Here is a 17,980-nt window from a genome sequence, read left to right as displayed (position 1 = left end):
TATTCATAAGTCATCAATCATAAGTTCTCAAATCTGAAGAAAATACGCGGCCAACACGCCCTTGGAAGTACAAGCAAAACCTACTTGAAGGTAAACGTTATTATTATTTATATTTATTATGTAATTCTATGAATAACGGAAATGCAGTTGTCGTGGCATGGGATTTTTAGTTTTTAATATTGATTTACTCAGCGCAAATTGATTTAGCAGACCTGTGAAGGCTGAGAGAACACTTATGAGCCAATAAGCCATGAAGGGTCGAGTCTTCAGAAAGAGCTGTATAATATAACTATAATTTAGAATATTTTGACGGGGCGTATGAAAAAAATATTATTATTTCGTTTTGAACCTTATGACATTCTTTATTATATGAGATTTAAATATTTGTCAAAAAGTAATCCAAATTTCGATAAAGCTTTATTACATAAGGATAGTAGTTTGAATGTCAACAAAATCGAGGTTCATAAGGAGAGTAGTTTTATTAAACCTACAGGGTGTTAAGACATTATTTAGAGTATAAATGATGTTGAAATTTTAGTCTCTGATGACATGTTGTTTTTTAATAAAAAAAAATAATAACAAAAAATAATTTCACGTATCGTCACTGATCACTCGACCCCACCTGTCCAATGATACCTGGTAATGATTTTTTAAATGTTTAAAGTTATCGGAGACCAAAATGTCATCCAAATCGTTGACTTCAATATCACTGAATAAAGTTATGTCAGGCACGTCTCTTTTCACACTGTATTATGTTCGTTTATTTTGTGGACAAGTCGCCAACGAATTTTGACAATGCTTAATGAAAGTCACGCACAAAGTAATGAATTAAAAATATATATATATACAAATAAAATCATTTGTCGTGTTATCTGTTGGTCCCCATAAGACTTTCTATTTTCTGCAGCCACAAAATATAAACAGAACTTTTCTGAATCGATTACGGATCCAGTCAAGAAATTGCATCATCTCACCTGTTTCATACCAGTCATAGTACGACGTGATCGCGATGAGTCTGATATGTATTGAGTTGTGTGTGTTACAGATGTTACATTGGCGAGTTAACTGAACCCCATACCTTCATTCCACTCGAGGCATTATGTAGTAACGAGAACGAAAAGTAACACGGTGTGATTAATTCGGGAGCGTAAAAGGACTAATGCAGATAATATTATTCGTGTTGGGTTAACCTGAAGCCAAAGTTATAGAATTAGAGACAGTCAAGGCGTTATGTAGTTCAGATTTCAGATAGGGTAGATCAAGAGTGTAACGAAATGGTGACAATGAACGTAGATGAAAATTAAATGGTGTGAACTTATTATTAAGATTGCAGAGTTCACACAAGGTATACGGTAGTTAATTCAGTAGTTTTAGAGTTGGATTAAGAAGAGTAAAATGATAAAATAGATGAACGTTTAATTTAGGTTGAGTAAGTAAGTGCTTCGGATAATATATATATATATATATATATATATATATATATATATATATATTTTTTTATATTAACTCCACACAGGAGGCCCTGAAGAAAACAATTTCCCTCAGGGCCTATGTCATCTTTGAGGATGCTGTGTGGAGGGTCTTTTTGTGGAGAGGATTTTTTAGTTTGATATAACCTTTTTCGGAGAGATACATAGGATACGCTAAAATCCTCACGCAATGTATTACCACTGTATCGCCACCCAGTTGGGCAGCGTTGTGAGTTGGATTGAGGTATTTGGTGTAGGAAAAGATTTAAAAATGGGTGTCTTGAAGAGGTCCAAATTATATGAAGGAGGAAAGAAAATTGCTCACTTGAAGAACTCATCAAATTGAAAAGAAAATATTCAAGTTCTATGAAAGATCTATTCAACATTCTATTGTGGGCTAGTTGTTTCATAGTAGGTAATTGAGTTAACATAATTCAAATAATAATAATTTTGAAATGATTAGTCAAGTTCCCTGTAAGTGCCAGAATTAGAATTAATTTACTTTAATTCCGTTATGGCGTAGATTAAGAAGAGTAACATTGCGTGATTGCTATTATAGTGTACATTTCGAGAGTATTGTACGTTCTAGATAAGAACTTGTTGAGATTAGCTGAACCCACACACGTAAACTAGCAACACAGAAAGTTCACTTAAGTTCAGTTACAGAGTAGAGCAAGAAGAGTTACATGGCGTGATTGCTAAGAGAGTGTAATGTGTAGTGAGTGGTATGATCTTTTTAGAGTTTAACTGAACCCTATGTAGACGTTACTATAGAAATAAAGATACTAAGACCCTGACGAGAGCAAAAAGAGTAATGTGTTCAAGCAATGCAAAGTTAAACTCAACCCTGAATTCATGTAGCAGAGTTAGACACTCCAAGGTATTACGCAGTTAGGTTTCTGACCAGAACAAGAAGAGGTGCGTGATGAGAGTCTAATGGGAATGGGTAATGTGTATTGACTGGTGTGAGTTGGTTGCGCAGAATATATTCGCGGTTAGTGAACTGTGTTACCGGCTGGTCACGGAGATCGAGGCTGGAACTGCGTCGTGAAGGTAAAGGTTAAGTCGTGAGTCCCCGCCAGGGACGGATTGTGAGTAAAATACGTGCCTTTTGTTACATGAAGATCCATTGTTACTATGCACTATGCATTCAATGCGACCTTACATTGAACCCCAATTCGAATTACAAAGGAACGAATATTTTAAAAACGGAATTTTATGAAGGAACGTATGTTTACAGTTAATGGCTAGTATTTAGGTAATTAAAAGAGTTCAATAACTTCTCGGAACTGAAAAATAATCGACTCGTAAAAAAAAAGCTTTTTTACTATCGTAGATCTATTTATAATTTTCGTCCAAGTTATCATTATATAGACCATCTCTTGGGCCGGTTAGAAGCCAATTTCAAAGATTTTTTTTGGTTTAACTGACGATTCAACCATCTTCCCCAGGGACTAGATATTAAACTGCTGTGAACTTTTGAAATGTCTTTTAAAACTTAAAAATTAAAACAAAAATATTGGTTTGAATTAGAATTGAACCTTTCTCCCACTGGAGTCAAGACCGCTAACAGCTAAGACAAAAATTGGATAGTACCGACATTTATTTCGTATATTAACTGTAAATGTTTTAACTATAATGTAATACAATTTCAGAAAAACGCACGTGACGCGCGTGTTCGTCGTCGGCATCGACAACCAACCAATTGTCATCGACAACGAGTCTATATACCGGGTTTCAGCTCGATCTAATGTCAGGAAGTGGGTTAAATTCTCCTTCCGTTTCATTCATTTATTCATTCAATCAAGAAAACAAAATCGATATTTGAAGAGATGTATTTATAAAGTCAAAACGAGGATAGAATAATAATAGAAGTTTTATCACAGAACTATTCTTTCAAACCAACTGCAATAAACGCCCGGGTTGCCGGCAATTAAAAAAAAACAACTATTTGTTCAAACCAACTATTCCCCTTCTAACATTCGTAAACCAATTACACACAAAACACGTTTTTTTTCTGAAGAACGTGCATCAAATACTCATACGACAATAATTTCTCTGGTAGTTACTGACTGTCCAACATTGGAATTTCATTTTTTTTTACTTCTACCATCATGTAGAATCATCCCCCGAAGTTAGCGCACTTTCCCCCTGAAACCCTGTGTAATTGGTTTTGTAGAAAACTTTTAGGGTTTTGATTATTCCTTATTTCCTTTCTAACTCCAAATATTATTTTTAATCAGTGGGGGAAAAAAAGCTTTTATTTATTTTGCAAAAACAGTACAAAAACCAATACATTGTTAAGCGATTAAAAATTACAAAAAAATAGTTGGCATAGATAATGTAGAGAAAAAAAGGTTACATGTAGGCACATATATAGTTAGAATAGATAATGTAGGGAAAAAAGGGTTACACGTGGGAACACATGATTAAAAGTTTAGTTTAAGGATAAAAGTTGTTAGAGGACACTCTGAAAGTATACACGTGTAAAGCAAAGATTTTTCGTATGGGTACGATATAGTTTTCACATGGGGACCGGAATTAAAAAAAAGCCTCGTGCACAACTATTCTCCTAGGACGGGTTGTTTCACAGAATTTGAAACAACTGGACAATGATGAAATAATAACAGAACTTGAATTTTAATTCTTTCCGTAAGATTGCTTCATTGCTTCACTTAGGACAGGTCGTTTCGCAGAATTTGAACAATTCTTATAATTTCAAAGTTAATAATATTTAAGTTTTGTGAAAGTCCTAATTAAGTTATGTTAGGTACCTATTATCAAAGTACTGTGAAACAACTGATTATGGACCATGATTAAATAATAACGGAACTTGAATTTTATCTGTGAATTTTAACGAATTCTTCAAATTCTGTAAAACAACCCATCTTATTTGTAGAGTATGAATATGGTTACTTACAATATATATATTTTTGGAAATTGGTAGGAAAGTAATTGAAGTTTTTCTAACGCATGTTTAATTTATTATTGGTAATGCTAAAATTGATAAGCTTTCGGATTCCACAACGTAATACTAGAAGTAAGGATTTATTTCAGTGCAGAAATTTTGGGACTAACTACCATATGTATTCCTCTTTGCCAAGAAAACTACTGGAGGGAAACAATTATACCAAGACAGTGGACATCTTCAATTTATCTTAAAACAAATATAAAATGTTGTTAATGAAGCAATTCAGTTATGTACAATAAATAATGCATATTTCTTAATATTCTCATGTAAAAGCCCCGAAAAAGGAAGATAATGATTAATAAATAAATAATTCGAAAATTTACCCGGAGATTTGTGTACCCCAAAATTCCCCAGAGCCGGCCCTGCGCCCCAACAGGTATGGAGGTTTCCTCGTGTTATTATGTAACGATGACCGGGGGCAGACTTGCTACGGCAAATTACCCCACATTCCCGCATTCCAGGCCGGCCCGGAGCCCAGGGCCCGGGCACGGGTTAAAAAAACACCCCGGGCAAAAGGAATTCGTACGCGCGTGCCCCGTTGACGATTGGGAAGATTGGGATAAGCGGACAAAGCATTTTTTGCCACATCAATTTTTATGGAATTCGACGAAATAAACAGGATAAACTAAGGCCAAATAAGTAGATGTGTAATAAAGATTTATTTACAATATATTGTGATAAATTATAACCGGTGATTTTGGAACTCTTCTGAATTTAAAGAACACTACATTTTATTTAACTAATTTTAAAATTGCATTTAGGTAGCTGCAATAAAGCGCATTCATACCAAGTTCTGTATATGTAAGATACACATATACAATCGAAAATACAAAACAGAGGGTTTGTTTACTGAAACAGAAAAAAACTCTTGAACGGTGAGGCCTGTTCTGAAGTCATGAAATTTTAACCTAACTTTTTTTCAGCTTGCAATAATATTTACATAATTAGCCATGTTGCTCTGATATACATGGAGTTACGACACGGTCTTACCTTATCCTAATGATTTCTGAGGTTATTTGGAGTAAAAAATTTAGATGACATTTTGGTCTCAGGTGATATTTTTTTTTCAACCAAAGAGAACAAGAAAATCACTAGATCTTGGACCAAAGATATTAGAATTTTTGGACAGTTCGGGGTGGTGGTTGGGCGGTTACGAAGTTAAGAATTAACTTTTTCTTTTTTTTTATTGTTTTCAAGTTTAATTTGTAGAACTCCATTTTAATTTTTTTATATATTCAATAATATTTTAATCGGGTTTATAAAAACAGTTTATTTTTAAACAAGTTCTGATGTGTAATTATTATTACGCGTGACAGCTGTTTCGCCCTCTGAAGGCAGACAGTTTGATAATGCCTTCAGAGGGTGAAACAGCTGTCACGCGTAATAATAATTACACAGCAGAACTTGTTTAAAAATAAACTGTTTTTTTAAGAATCACCATTTTATTAATTAATTACAAATAACTACAATAATGTACTGTACACTCCTCTTCCAACCACAAGCTAACGCTTTTATGGAAGAGTAGTATACAAATCCCAGAATATGTACAAAGCAAATGTAAATGCTATTTTATATTTACTTCCCTTATTTCTTCAATAAGTCTTATTAAAAAATGTAACTGGATACCAACATATAATTACCATTTTTACTCCAAATAATTTCAGAAATCAAGTCACTCTTAACACCCCTATATATTGAACTGTTATCCACTCAGGATAATTCGCTTGTGGGAACTACTCATATAGTCACATGGAAATGGAAAAAAAGTAAGAAAGAGAAAACACCACGCTTTATATTCATATCTAGAAGTTAACCACAGGACAAGGAATATGTGAACCTCTATGAAACCAAAGGGTCCACCGCAATTTGATAAAAAAAAATCGAGAAACTTCATTAATTTTTTACTAAATATTTTGACATGAAACGAGAAAAAGTGAGATGACAATAACGTTTGTAATACATTTGTCTAATAAATGACGTGTGTTTTTTTTAGTTATCAGTAAACAAAAACATAAGGTGAGCCATTTTTAATTTTGATATGCTTCATTCAAAATTTTAATATTTCAAAAATCATTATATTATTTTTGATTATAAAATTTGAAAGCTTATTTGAACACTTTCCAATAACAGTTTTCGGATATATTCATAAATATGTATTTAATTTACTGGGGTTTTATTGCAACGTAGGAATACTCCGACGTTCTGACAGTATATGACAGAGCCCAATAGAGTTAAATAAATAAGATAAGAAGCCACATTGCTTGTTTAATTGTCAATAACGATAAAAAATAATATTGTTCATATTTTGGCAAACCCGGATTAGTTCCAATCCGTGCCAAAATATAAATTAGGAAAATCTTATTTATTTTACGAACGATTTTAACATATTTATTTTGTACGGAAACAAAAAAAAATCAATTTGATTAAAATAAAAAAATATATATACTAGCGAAAATAGTATATAGTATATTTGACGACCTCCGAGGTCGAGGGGTAAGGCTTTCAACTAGCAATGTCGCGGGTTCAAATCCATTGTAGTATATTTGCGGCACGTTCCAGAGTGGAAGATACTCTTAGTATCGCCCTGGTTTAAGACTACCATTCAGAATTGAAATGTTGCTTGAAATGGCTTTAGCCGTGCTTATAGCTACTTACCCACCTACCTCTTCTCCATCTCCTTCCCCTCTCCGCTACCTTCAGCCGCACAACATACCCCAATTGGGGATGCCATAGTCTCACCGGCTTCAGACAGTTGGGAGCAGTTGGGAAGCTTGTGCGGTTTTACAAATAAAAAATATATACATATTAGCACCGTCCAGGTATGACGAGGATTGTCGGCTTCGATATTCTGTTCAATCTTTAAAGAAGCCCAATTCATTAACGAATACGTACGCAAGAAAAAATAAAATATAAATATTTCTATTTTTGATACTAACGTGGTGGGATTCCATAATTTTTATATTTAATTTTTATTTGAGACACAAACAGAACATTTAAAGTACATTCTTGAATGGTATAAAATAAATTTACATACTAATATAAATGTCCCTAGACTAATGTGTCTGCAGCAATCACATTTGCACATTCACTATCAGAACAATATAATTAATTTTTTTTTGTATTTTGATGTTATATTGAAACAATTTTTAATACTGACGTGGTGGTATTCCATTGCAATGGTATATGGAAACATTTGTTTAAACTGACGCGACGTGGTGGAATTCCATTACAATGTTATATTGAAACAAACTTTATTCCAATTATTTTATTTTTTACCTTTATCAGTTTCATCTTATTATAACTATGTAATAATACGGCTATAACTATGTCTTAATACGGCTATAATAAACTGAAACCATTAACGGTCATAAAAGAAAATAAGTGGAAATAATTTTTAACATATCATTATAAATCCGATTTTATTTTTTGAACGATTGAATATTTATAAATTTTACTCAATTCAAATTCAAAATTTAACTGCTTATCAATTTGCATTAATTTATTTCTAGGAAAAAAAAACCTGGGAATAATCAGGATTAAATTTCAATCTCCATTTATGGGTTCAATTTTCCTGCGTAGATTATTTTTTTAATCGTTCAGACAATACCGGTAGCATGGGTTTTTAAAATGTAATTTTTATTCATAGCAATCAGAGATTTCAAATTTTCAAAAAATTAAGCCAAATCACAAGTGAATAATCCTAAGAAATACAAATTTTTATATATTTAATTTTAATATGGATATTTTCCCTATCAATTTTCCTGTGACGACTTTGAACATCGTAAATTTCGAACGAATTATTATCATTATAATAATAGAATATATTCGAAACGAGGAAAACTGTTCATTTTAAGACGATTCTTACACAATTTTGTAATATATTAAAAACTGACGAGTAATTATATAACCAGAATAACAAGAGAGTTATTACAATTGCTAATTAGGTAAATTCATGATGTTTTCAATAAACTTTCTTCGCAATCAGTGACATAATAAAAAAGCTTCTCATTAGACTTAATATGCAACTCAGATAAAATAACAAACAAGAGAATCGGAATAAATAAATATTTAACTTATTATCAGACGCGAATGATTTATTTTTAGTTATTGAGCCATGGTACTCAAACTTTGTGGTCACAACTTGATACTTTTGGGAATATAATACTATGATTCTTAATAAAAAAGATGACCCCCCAGAGATCAAACGATGACCCACTTAGCTAAAATTTTACTTACCTTTAATTTCATACAGTGGAGGCAGGTATATATGAAAAAACTATCAGTACCAATATCCTGTGGCAGACGAAATCCGTTACTTGCAGCCATAGATACTATACCTACTACTAGATACTATAGATACTATCGATACATAGATACTATACTACTATATATACTACATAGATACAGCCATAGATACCCAGAAAATCCACATAAAATATGAGAAGCAAAACCTGCAAAACAATATCTGCTTGAATTTGTTTCGTTTGAAGTTAATATTTTATCTGTTAGACCTATTTTTTCCTAACCGGTTATGCATAACTCGACGCAATATAAATGTCCTTTTTTAATTTTAAAAACTCATTAGAACATTTTCATCGATTTTCATCAAAACGCCACAACTATTACGATACGGGCAATGGGCATAGCCTAGTATGGTGGTCGCGAGACGCCTGGCAGATGTGAAACAACGAAATTGATTTTTATTGAAGAAGTGAAAATGTAAGTAAACAAGTCGTTTTGATCAATGTATTTATTACTAAAAATTCATCATCGTTTTCACAGCCAAATTAAATGAGAATTGAATAAAATATACCGTTCAGAATTTTGGTGGCCGGTCGGAAAGAGCCGACGAATCACCAGGCTGGCCGAATGAAGTGTTGTTCCGTGCAAGAGCGTCATCCCGTCTTGCCAAGAATGCTACGCAAGAGGCGCGCCAAAATACGTTTCACATAAAAAAAAAATAACCAAGGGCGTAGCTATAGCATTCACATGTAGAGTTCGGACCTCTATTTAACAAAACTTATTATTACATTGATAAAAGAGATGGTATAAATAATATTGTTGTATTTTCTAGGAATGTAATCGACAAGTACTATTATATCTTTCCTCCGCAATACTGAGGTTAATGGGGGATGATTTAACCCCCTACCCCACCTACGGATTTCTTACTATTACTTATTTCTTCTACGGATTAGGTATAAAAACGTTTTAAGGTTATTTAAATATATTTTTTGATTAAATACTTATATCTACTGTTTTAGGAATTTCATTAAATAGCACCGCTTCTCTTGTCGTTTTATGCTGTGCTAGAAAATCTACTCTGCCCATTGATGTATCATATTTAGTCAATGGCTCTGCCGTATTACTATACGGCAGAGCCATTGAAAACTACTGTTTTCAGGGGCGAATAAGCCACAAAATTCCAAGAAGAACGGCCCACCAATAAATAGAGTTATTTATTATATTTAAACTAAGTTTAAAAAAAATTTCAAACGTTTGGTTTCTCGGCTAAGTCTATTCGTCCACGTGGTCCATGAACCCCGAATAAGTTCCGTGCGTCCCGAGATACATGATATAGGTTTTTTTCTCTGGATTTGTTCCAAAATATGTACTTATTTTCCATTTTACGCAGAGTTCATACATTATTAGCATACTCTAACTCGCTTCTTATAATGCCATCAAACATGGTTTTGGAACCAATTTTGAAAGTTGGGATGAAAATGTGAGCATATAGATCACATCCTTTCGCGACCAACAGTTTGCGAAACTTTGTAAGTCACAGAACCGTAATTTGGAATAAATTGTTTCATTTAGATAGGCATCTCAAAAAGACAGGAAACGTAAAAAGATAATGCAAGCACTGCGAGCTTTCTTATCTAGTATCGAATTTTCCGCAACTTCTCTCAATTTCCAAAAAACTCCGGAGAGCAGGAGGGATGTGGGGAAAAGCGACAGAACCTCAAACTACTTGAGCCGGCAAAATAAGGTAATTGTTGTTGTCCCTCTCTGGCAGGTGCTGCGGCCGGGCTGCAGGAGTGGGAGCGAAATAGCACCGCGGCTGGGATGGACGGCCGTGGCGATATGCGCTACCCCGCTCGGAGTGCGGACGGCTCGGCTACGGACACACTCAGCCAAGAGACGCTGGTGACCGCGCGTGTCTTCTGCTAACCTGGTGCTCCGCGCACGCGAGTGACATTCTAAACAAAACCAAACAATCGCACTCACTCCGTGATCGGGATCTTTAATCTACTTGTGCTTTCAAAATATACAACCGATAACGAATAGTGATTACCCGCGGTGAAAACTAACGCCGTTCTACTACTGTCATTTTCTGTTCTCCTGATAATTTGTTCCACGGGAATTAACCGGTAAGTCTATTTAAATTTTAACAGTTGCATTCCTCTATATATTTGATGGCAATAAACACGCCACCTCTGCCGAGTTTCCCGTATATTGTGATATAAATCAAACAAATGTCACTATTTTACTATCAATTTACATGTTAACTCGTTTCTGTATACACACAGAATCATCTTTGCGTGCATGTTCTGCTGCAATACTCGTAACTTTGCGCTCAAACGAACATAACATTCGCTTTGAGCATTTCTAAATAAAATATTTCAAGTAAAATTGCATTGTTAATATTCATTAAATACGGCATGAAATCAAATTACGTAGGCACAGATTCAGCGTGCTTATCTGTCCAAAATTATTTCCTACCGGTTACCCGTGCAAAGTTACCTAGTATGCATAAACAATGTGAAGTAACGTTAATTCTGAGAGATTATTAATGTTTATTTATTGTTTTGCTGAATCATGACCACATTCCTAAGAAATTACGAAAGTTTGTTGGGAACTCGTAACCATTGGGACGTCGTCATAAAGGAAATGATTAAAGCTCACATTCCGGGTGAAACGGCTGTATTATGGAGGCAAACTTCACAGGTATCCACTATCCACCTACGCAATTGCAAAAAACTTGTATTCGTCTGAAGGAGAAATGGAACTGTATCTACCACTACCTCTCCGATAATGATATACATAATATGTGAATTATATTGAATCAATCTTGTGTTCAGTATAAAATAATGAGTAAGAGTATACACATTCAGAGGACTAATTATTCGTAGCATTTAATTGATACTTGATTTTTACTCGGTTGTACAATGTGTTCTGGTTAAAATAGATTAGTATCGCCCTGGTGTAAGACCAACACACAGAATTGAAACGTTGTTTGAAATGGCTTTGGCCGTGTACGGTGACCAGATCTGAATAGCCAGGTACTTCCCACCTTCTTGTTTCCCATCTTCTTCCTCTTTCCCTCTCCACTACCATCAGCCTCACAACATATTAATAATCAACAAATATTAACTAATAAAACAAAGCAACAAAAATGGTTATCCATGGCGTCATAGCAATCGAAAGAAACAAAATAAAAAATAATATTAAAAACGATGGATTCGGATACATCCGGATATTAGAATAATTTGGTCATTTTTATTTTCGTGTTACGACGAAAAAAAACGTCAAAATAAATGATTATGATACATCATTATTGGTGAATCTTGAACGCCTCTATAAAACACAACAATTCCCATATATTTTTTACTGTCTTCCTAATCGTATATAGTGTAGGTCTCTCAAAATAATTGTTTTTCAAGCCTTTTATTTTTATTAAGTTATCTGTGTAATAGTTATACTAAAATTGATGGGAAGTCAATTTCCCTAAAGAAATTACGTTCAAATCTTTTTGGTGCAAACTACTCTGGAGCCTGTAAAAGCCACTCAAATACTCTCTCATTAATTGAGTTTTACAACAGTTTTGCACGGAAGTTGAATTTTTTACGACGGCAAACTTTTTCTGAAGTAATTACCAATTTTACAGGTACCCAATGAACACCGGAGTCGGGAATGATTTACTCCTGGAGCTCTTAACATTAATGGGAGCTGTGCGGTGATTCAAAGTGAGAAAAATATGGACTAAATTTACCAAAAAACCATTCACGAAATTTGATTGGAAAGAAGAAAATTTGCGCAGTATTTTTTGCCTATTGTCTACTTATTTATTTTATTTTTCTTCAAAGTACAATCCCATTAAACCGCAATTAAGCAGTTTGTCAACAGGATGTTCATGTTCAATTACAATATAACATATTTTCATAATATTATTACTTATTACAATACAACTTATACATCATATTTATCACCAACCACTGCCATAATCAAAAGTATTACTAATACAGAGTATCTCTGCTTAGTAGCCATGTTTTCAGCATATATCTGAATCTCTGAGGTAATTCGCATTTTTTTATATTGCTTGTTAACATGTCGAATATTTTGGGCACGTTGTATTCCAGAGTTCGCTGTCCGTATTTATTGTTATGTTTTGGTACAAGCATTCCTTCATTTTTTGTGAATCTAGTATTATGTTCATGTTCAACTTTCCTCTTATATTCAGAGTCAGATATATGCTGAATCAATATTTTGTGCCTGTACCGGTAAGACAGTCAAGTTCCGATACAATAATGATATGTTTCGCCTCTGTGAAAATATCTGTTTTGGAACTAGTAATTTAATCATAGAATTTTGTACTAATTGTAGGTAATTTAAGTTAGTTTTGCAAGAGTGTCCCCATGTGGTTATTCCATATCGTAAAGTAGATTCTGCAAGTGATAAGTAAATTATTTTTAAAATATTCACAGGAACGAAACATTTCAATTTGTACAGTTTACCCACTATTGCCCTCAGCCTTTTACAAATTTTGTTACTGAATTTGAATTTTTTATTACTTTGTAATTGAATTTATCGAACTATAGAGAGTTGTCCAGAAAACACACGTAGTTATGCTTCAGTGTAATCTGTTCATAAGTACCTAATAATATTTAGAGTAACAAAAAATCGACCGATAAAATAATATCAATTTCGTGACCTGTGAAAAAAACATTCTTATAATTGGGATCGATATTTTAAACTAATTAAGGTTTTAATTTAATGTGTATCATGAAATAATTTCAAGTTTTAACTTTAACTAAAGAGATACAGTTTGTGATGCCGACTGTGCTTTTTTGCCGGATCAAGATGCTAGTTATACGAAACACTTTTTAATCAAATGCCGGTATAACTGACACAGCGTTCACAAATATTCCAACATTCGTCGGATGTATCAATTGGATTTCCTGTCTTTGTATACTGGTTGTGTATTGTAAATCATTAATAATTAATCTTAATATTAAAATAATAATAATATATAGACCGGTCGGAATAAAACACATTAATAAAAATTAAAATAATTGCAGAAAATTTAATAATGACAATTTAAATTTGGTTTTATTTAATCCTTAAGTTATTAAAGGGATTTATGCGAATTAAACACTTTAACAATATATAATTTTTAAACAACTATGCACTGGGATAAACTAGAAACTAACAGATAATCACACCATCCATCTATGAAATTAATTAGCAGAAATGTTTATAGAATAGACCGGTCGGTCACCGAGTTGACATCGCATTTGGGTCCCACTCAGGCGTAGTGTGTTCAATTCCACGGCTGGCTAAGTCCTCCATCACAACACAAGCAACATTTTCAGCTTACTGTGGTGGGAGTAGGAGATTTTCAAATATTGTCAGGTTATTCGTAACCCGGGAATGTTTGTCTTTCTTTAAAAAAAATATTTATATCTTAACAGTATCTGCCACATAACGTATTGTAATACAAAACAGTATCTACCACATAACGTATTGTAATACAGAACAGTATCTACCACATAACGTATTGTAATACAGAACAGTAATTACTACATAACGTATTGTAATATTGAACAGTATTGTAAAACAAAAAAGTATCTACCACATAACGTATTGTAATACAGAACATTATCTACCACATAACGTATTGTAATACAGAACAGTATCTACCACAGAACGTATTGTAATACAGAACATTATCTACCACATACCGTATTGTAATACAAAACATTATCTACCACAATATTGTAATACAAAACAATTTTAAATTAGAATGCTTTGCAATCATAGATCATAACAGATCTGGTAGATTTGCACGTTTCTTGAGGTCGATGTCACTCAATGTCACGCATATTTTACACCTGCCTGTTCCAACATTATCAAATTAATTAGAGCGCTTACTGAAGCATTTTCGCCAATAGTCAATAATTTCTCACAGAGTCATCAATATTTTTATGACACGTTTAGGAATATTAGTCTGCCGTTTTTTATGTTAGCGGTAAAATGTAAGAGGTCATGTTTTTTTAACGATTTTGTCTTCTGGAATAATTTTCTTATTAGGATTTGAATAAAACATGTGTTGCGGGGACTTTATTAGTCGATGGTTGCGGGTATATATTTTAGTCGATTTTTTTTCTGTTTTCAATTCAAAGATAATTTGCAGTGACAGTTCAAATGTTATTTTTTTATTATCTAAAGATTTGTATTACCTTCAACACTGATTATTATCAATCGCATATTGTTTGATTTTTTACGCTTTTTCCTCTTCCGGAGGGATGGCATTTAAATAAGTCGTCTCACTGTGGCATAACCACAGATTGATAATGGCCTCGAACGCCGAAACAGCTGTCACACTAATAAAAACTAAAATACTTGCAGAACTTAATAATGACATTATTAAATTTGGTTTTATTTAAAAAAGTTATTAAATGGATTTAAGCGAATTAAAGACATTTTTTTAAACGAAGTCAAACATTCCCAGGTTACGAATAACCTGACAATATTTGAAAATCTCCTACTACCACCACAGTAAGCTAAAACTGTTGCTTGTGTTGTGATGGAGGACTTAGCCAGCCGAGGAATTGATCACACTACGCATGGGTGGGACCCAAACGCGATTTCAACTCGGCCACCGACCGGTGACAATATATAATTTTTAAACAACTATGCACTGGGATGAACTAGAAACTACCAGATAATCACACCATCCAGCTAAGAAATTAACTAGCAGAAATGTTTATAGAAATGCCCCATCACTATAACAAGATACTGTGAAATTATAGAAACTTCGCAGAAACTGTGTTAAGCAAATGGAAATAATTTAAATACAGTTTTTGTGTGAAAACTTGCAATCTGCTTGACAAAAAACTGCCCACGTTATCTTAGTTTTAAGTCACTCAAAATAATGAGTCCGATTCGTCGAGTCTTCCCCATAATTTTGTGCATGAAAACGAGTTTTAGAATTTCGATAATGTCTAATATTAAACGTGTCTACGTTTTTTACCTGTGAGAAGTCTACGGAATTTATATTTAAGAGATACATCAAGATAACCGCATTTTCACCGTTAAATCTAAACTATAACCTCAATTTAAAATTCTTCGAATCGTAATAAATTAATTCAACACTATTTTTAATAGGCTATCGGGGAACCATAAATACTAGGTGTGTATTTTGCAATTGGATCGTAATGAACAACGCATTCTGTTTTAATTTATATTAAGACAACTACATTGAACAATAAATCAAATAATTGTTTTGAATTCTAATACAGAAAGTTAAGTCAAATAGACGAAGAACAAAGACTAAATTTATCATAAGAATAATGGGTTTCTTAAAGGTAAAAACATGCTGAATCTTTCTATCTAACGACCCATCACGTTAGTTTTATAGAGTTATTTATCGTTTCGCTAAAAAAATATTATTTATGTGGTTAGTTTTTTTACAAAATTACCAAAAAACTTAGTGGATAAATAGACGTTTAGTTTTTTTACATGAATACCGCGCAAGAGTCAAAACTGCTCAGTGAGACTATGGTATCCCCGATTGGACTGAAGGTTGAAGGTTGTAGGGAGGGGAAGTAGATGGGGGAGAGGAAGGTGAGGGGGTACCTGACTATTCATATCTGGACACCAAACATGGCTAAAGCCATTTCAAGTAACGTCTCAATTCTGAATGGTTGTTTTATACCAGAGCTATACCGAGAGTATCTTCTACTCTGTAACGTGCCGCAAATACACTATACATTATTTTAAAAAGTAAATTGTGTAATAACACAAATTAATCGAACCCTCGATCTTCGGCTTGCTAGTCGAGATCTTTACCCCTCGACGGCAAAGCCAAAGAAAAAAAATTACAAAGAGAAACTATGCCTTCCAAAATTGAAATGATTTATCGGCTAAATACAGATAAAACTAGCAAAAACTTTGTGATATTTAAAAAATACTTAATGAACAGTGATTATTTACAGGTATGATATAATCATAGCAGGTGCTGTCGGGATAGTAGGCGTATGCTAATCGTCAGCATTGGTTCGGTTATTATTTGATAAAGGAATCACAGAAGTTAGCAAATCGTTCAGCGAAGGAGTTTGCGAAAATAAAGCAATTCGAGGAATTACGCGAAGGTTGTTTTAATCTTTTCTGGCGACATAAATTATTGCATACTTAAGCCTAAGTGATGTTGCCATAAATTGTGGCATCCTTAAGTGAAGGTACCAAGCGACATTAGAATTATGATTTCCACAAACATTACAGTATCTGGAAGACCAATGTAAGGAATTACGTGATTATCGCGGAAATGTAATGAAAGTACCGGTTGGCGTTGAACTGCTGGAAGATAAATAATAATAATAATAAGTGTTTTATTATCTTTTTTTGTGTAATAAATAGATATAATGATATCCTCACTGGGATCTCCCGTTCTGAGGATTTCATTTACATATTATGTATAATTTAATTATAAGAAAATTAATATTACATCAAAGTTACAAATAAATTTAATTATGAACAAATATATATATTTTTTTAATAATTTTAAAATAAGTAAGATGTTTTTTGATATATATGAAGTGTTTTTTGGTATAGTTATATATATGAAATGTTTTTTGGTATAGTTCAGTTGATTCTGTTTTAGTCTGTGTGTAAAAACAAGAATTTAATGGAAATTATAAGAGAACTATAACGATTTGATATCCCTTATAGGTTATTGAGGGATTCGCAGAAATAAATCATGTAAGAATGAATGGTTAATCTTTTATAAAACTGATGGAAAAAAAATCAGTAGGTAGGTATCTGGGTTGCAATGGAATTTATTTAAAAGTTATTTATCTTTTTTAATTCTATCATCATGTAGAATCACCTTCCGAAGTTAGCGCACTTTACCTCCGAACACCGTGTATATGTACCAGAAAACCTTAGATGTTTTCAGTTACGAATCAGCAATATTAACCATTTCGCTCTACTTCTAACAAATACAAAAGATACACATGTTTTTAGCAATTACTCACTAGCATAAATAGACTAGCAGAGATAGGAGAAGGGGAGTCATAAAAAATGGACCACAGCAAAATGCATCCGATAATGACTAATGCAGGTACCTACGTATATTACCTATAACAATATTTGTTATATTAGCAGGCGTATTTCTGTTTGTTTGTGAGTCACGGATCACCAGTTCACACCGTGGATCCGCCGGTTACAAGTTCCAAGAACCGCTCATGAATCAGGTATTATGTGTTACGTGTGTATCTGATAGTAGATATTTGTTACTTGTTACCGATATCTGATGAGTCCG

At 33.2% G+C, this 17,980-nt stretch overlaps 2 protein-coding genes across 3 annotated transcripts in view; one reads left to right on the top strand and one right to left on the bottom strand.

The window, feature by feature from the left end:
* The window catches only part of LOC149421903 (DNA oxidative demethylase ALKBH2-like), a 213,445-nt gene that overhangs the window by 31,405 nt on the left and 164,060 nt on the right, over positions 1-17,980 (bottom strand). The gene's annotated exons all lie outside the window — the stretch shown is intronic.
* Positions 10,580-17,980, top strand: part of LOC149421904 (uncharacterized) — a 166,445-nt gene continuing 159,044 nt past the window's right edge. For both annotated transcript variants that reach the window (XM_089634140.1, XM_089634141.1), the window contains exon 1: positions 10,580-10,808. The gene's annotated coding sequence lies outside the window, so the exon portion shown is untranslated. The remainder of the gene's footprint in view (positions 10,809-17,980) is intronic.

The sequence above is a fragment of the Hesperophylax consimilis genome, chromosome 8 (assembly GCF_061612785.1).
Source record: "Hesperophylax consimilis isolate HC1 chromosome 8, BYU_Hcon_1.0, whole genome shotgun sequence".
NCBI classification, from domain to species: domain Eukaryota; kingdom Metazoa; phylum Arthropoda; class Insecta; order Trichoptera; family Limnephilidae; genus Hesperophylax; species Hesperophylax consimilis.
The sequence above is the reverse complement of the archived record's forward strand: the minus strand, read 5'-3'. Positions and strand labels throughout refer to the sequence as shown.